A 4,608-nucleotide genomic window follows, 5' to 3' on the forward strand; every position below is an offset into this window, starting at 1 on the left:
GCTATAGCAGCAGGGGGTTCAGTCTCCTTAGAGGCAAATGGCAAATGCCTTTGTGGTTAGTCATTGGCAATGTCCTTGGAAAATGCTAGTTTGTAGTTGACAGTGTTGAATTTTGTTGAAAGCTTTTTCTGCAACTATAGAGATTACCATATGCTTTTTATCTTTCAATTTGTTATTAGTAATATGGTATATCACACTGATTTGCATTGAAGAATCCTTGCATTCCTGGAAGCAGAGGCACCAGAGATCAAATTGCCAACATCCGCTGGATCATGGAAAAAGCAAGAGAGTTCCAGAAAAACATCTATTTCTGCTTCATTGACTATGCCAAAGCCTTTGACTGTGTGGATCACAATAAACTGTGGAACATTCTGAAAGAGATGGGAATACCAGACCACCTGACCTGCCTCTTGAGAAACCTGTATGCAGGTCAGGAAGCAACAGTTAGAACTGGACATGGAACAACAGACTGGTTCCAAATAGGAAAAGGAGTACATCAAGGTTGTATATGGTCACCCTGCTTATTTAACTTATATGCAGAGTACATCATGAGGAATGCTGGGCTGGAAGAAGCACAAGCTAGAATCAAGATTGCTGGGAGAAATATCAATAACCTCAGATATGCAGATGACACCACCCTTATGGCAGAAAGTGAAGAGGAACTCAAAAGCCTCTTGATGAAAGTGAAAGAGGAGAGTGAAAAGGTTGGCTTGAAGCTCAACATTCAGAAAACGAAGATCATGGCATCTGGTCCCATCACTTCATGGGAAATAGATGGGGAAACAGTGGAAACAGTGTCAGCCTTTATTTTTTTGGGCTCCAAAATCACTGCAGATGCTGATTGCAGCCAGGAAATTAAAAGAGGCTTACTCCTTGGAAGGAAAGTTATGACCACCCTAGATAGTATATTAAAAAGCAGAGACATTACTTTGCCAACAAAGGTCCATCTAGTCAAGGCTATGGTTTTTCCCATGGTCATGTATGGATGTGAGAGTTGGACTGTGAAGAAAGCTGATCGCCGAAGAATTGATGCTTTTGAACTGTGGTGCCGGAGAAGACTCTTGAGAGTCCCTTGGACTGCAAGGAGATCCAACCAGTCCATTCTAGAGGAGATCAATCCTGGGTGTTCATTGGAAGGACTGATGCTGGGGCTGAAACTGCAATACTTTGGCCACCTCATGCGATGAGTTGACTCACTGGAAAAGACTCTGATGCTGGGAATGATTGGGGGCAGGAGGAGAAGGGGACGACAGAGAATGAACTGGCTGGATGGCATCACCAACTCGATGGACATGAGTTTGAATCAACTCCAGGAGTTGGTGATGGACAGGGCGGCCTGGCATGCTGTGATTCATAGGGTCGCAAAGGGTCGGACACGACTGAGCGACTGAACTGAACTGAACTGAATCATGGTATATGATCCTTTTAATGTGTTGTTGAATTCTGTGAGTTAGTATTTTGTTGAGGATTTTTACAGTTATGTTCATCAGTGATATTGGCCTCTAATTTTCCTTTTTGGTGTGACACATTTGTCTGATTTTGGTATTGGGGTGATTGTACCCTGTAGAATCCAAAAACTCTTGACTTTCCTCCCCACACCCTGCTCTAGCCCAGATCAGAGGTTCAGATGGAGAAACAGAGAGAGTACAAAATAGACCTTGGACAGATGCCGAGTGCTGGCTTGGTGTCAGACATTGTGCTTGGACCTCCAGAAATATGCAGCAGTGAGTGAGCATTCTGCTTCTCCACACAGAGCTTCTAGAATTGTGTGTGTGTGGGTGTGTGAGTGTGCGCGTGCACACACACGCACATGCACACGTGCTATGTATGTGAGAGAAGAGAAAACCTCAACTTCTTTATAAATAAGACTCGAGATAGTTAGATCCAGGGATATAATCAGTGATGCGTCTCTGAAGTCTGAACATTCAGCAATTACATACTGAGAAAAAAATATTGAAAATTCTCTAGTTTTAGTACTCTGAACTCTTTAAAAAAAGAAGTTGTAAAAAGCAAGTATAGGGTATACATAGCACAGAATGCAGAAAAGAATCAATGGAAAATGTAAATGAAAATAATTTTTTTAATGCTATCCAAATAGAACCAAGAGAAACATTGCTATTTGCTGTTTCCTACTTTTAGTTCAACCAGTTCCTATGTAAGAACAGAATAAAAGTTCATCCTAGAACCAATAATTATAATTTTTTTGGTTGTTTCCTATATAAGTTTGCATAGATTAACTAACTAGGGCTTCCCAGGTGGCACTAGTGGTAAAGAACCCACGTGCCAATGCAGGAGACATAAGAGACACAGGTTTGATTCTTGGGTCAGGAAGATCCCCTGGAGGAGAGCATAGCAACCCACTCCAGTATTCTTGTCTAGAGAATCCCATGGACAGAGGAGCCCAGGTGGGCTACAGTCCACAAGGTCACAGAGTCTGACACAATTGAAGCAACCTAGCATGCACACACACAAACTTCATATATTTCTCATCCCATTCAGTAATTCTTTGTCAATCCTTTGCTGTGTTTTAAAATACTGAGATAATTACTGTTTAGATTTCATATAGGTATATACATATATATATATAATTATTTTACAAAAACTTAATGTATGTGAGATAGATGCCAAATGAAAAACTGGAAAAACCCCAAATCCATTAAATTTTTCAGAATTTTACCTTAACTATGCCTGTTCTTGTTTGGCTGTAAAAGGAATTTGCAAAATTTTAAGAAGCATTTCAGTGGAAAAAATCTGATTCAGTATCAGAAGATCTAGGTTCAAATTCAAGTCCTTCCATTTATGAGCCTTACGATGTAGAACCTTTCACTTGAACTTTAAATTTTATTTATAAAAATTAAGTACCCACAAAACTTGTTTATTTAAAAAGTATTTATTGATGATTTATTATGTGCCAGTCCTGCTTTCACAGAATAATTCTGGGATTTATGTGCCAGGGTGGTGACTTCATATGCCATAAAGGCACTGGTGGCAAGTCCATCTATGGGGAGAATTTTGATGATGAGAGTTTCATCCTGAAGCATATGGGTCCTGGCATCTTGTCCATGGCAAACATTGGCCCCAACACAAATGATTCCCATTTTTTCATCTGCACTGACAAGACTGAGTGCTTGGATGGCAAGCATGTGGTCTTTGGCAAGGTGAACAAGCGCATGAATATTGTGGAAGACATGGAGTGCTTTGGATCCTGGAATGGCAAGATCATTGCTGACTGTGGACAAATCTCATAAATTTGACCTGTGTTTAACTTTACCACCAGACCACTCCTTCTGTAGCTGAGGAGAGCACCCTTTCACCCGCATCTGCTCGAAATAACCTATAATCTTTGTGCTCTCACTGCAGTTCTTTGAGTTCCGTGTTTTCCTTATGCCCCTCCAAGTTTAACTGGATTGCAAAGTTAAATTTATGATTATGAAATAAAAACCAAACAACAGCAACAAAAAATGAGAAAAGCAAGGACTGTGGTTCCAACTGTTTAACTAGTGCACACTGCTTTTTAATATGTTAAATATTCTATGATCTAGAGAATTCAGGACATAATCAAAAATGCAGAATGTTAAGGCATGTAAAAGGAAGCAAAACGAGATATATTGAGGCAATTCTCACACAATGTCTCAGTTACCCACAGACATTTGATGCTTATCCCTGTGCCTAGTTATCGCCCAACCCAGTTCCTTTTGTGAACCTTCCTCCTCAGTCCTCCCAGCAGCAGCATGGAGCATGGATTGCAACGGGTCAACATTGGGATTAGAGAAAAAAGTTATTAGAAGGATGTACATCTCTGTACCCTGCAGATAGGAATAACATATGCTTCAAATTGCCCTGGAACACATTAAAATCAGCGCATACTATTAACAGAACAAGGTAAAGAAACTTTAAAATATTTCACAGCAAAAAAAAAAGACCATATAAATAATGCAATAAGCCTGAAATAAAAACAAAATTGCCAACCAAAAAGTCAATCATTTAAAAGTAGAAAAGACTTTTTGAAATAACAGTTGGGCAAGAGAAGAAAATAAAGCTGATTTTATAAGACAATATGTATAGCAACAGTGAAGAGAATAGTTTATGGTAAAACTTATGGGATATGGATTATACTATAATTGATGTCATCATTAAGTAAGAGATAAAAATAAACCAAACATTCAGCACAGTAATTTATAAAAAACTAACATCAAATTAGATGAAGAGTGGCAGGAAGAAAGAAATAATAAAGATATGCTATAAAGACAATATAATCCCCAAAGTAGTATAGAAAAGAATGTTACCATCAATGCAGAGGATATTTTAAATGGTTGAATAGTCTATAATTCTGTGCTTATATTTGAAAATTACAGTAAAATGGGTATTTTCTAAGCAAACAAAAATGACCAAAATTGTCCCAAGAAGGATAAGAGAATAAAATAATGAATGAAGAATGAATTGAGAAATATAATCAAAAACCAATTCCAGTTCCAAATATTGTTATAAGTGATTCCTTGCAAAATTTTAATTAGCAGAAGATACAAATGCCACCTAAACTATTGTGGTGCAAATAAAAAAGATATAACTCTGCAATTCATTATACAAAGCTGGCAGATCTTGACATCA

General features: G+C 38.3%; 1 pseudogene; it reads left to right on the forward strand.

Annotated features, from left to right (window-relative positions):
* The first annotated feature begins 2,945 nt into the window (after positions 1-2,945).
* LOC148774625 (peptidyl-prolyl cis-trans isomerase A pseudogene) lies at positions 2,946-3,248 on the forward strand (annotated as a pseudogene).
* Positions 3,249-4,608: the final 1,360 nt, after the last annotated feature.

Source organism: Moschus berezovskii, chromosome 20 (assembly GCF_049115385.1).
Source record: "Moschus berezovskii isolate FMDL1 chromosome 20, NW_MosBer_1.0, whole genome shotgun sequence".
NCBI classification, from domain to species: domain Eukaryota; kingdom Metazoa; phylum Chordata; class Mammalia; order Artiodactyla; family Moschidae; genus Moschus; species Moschus berezovskii.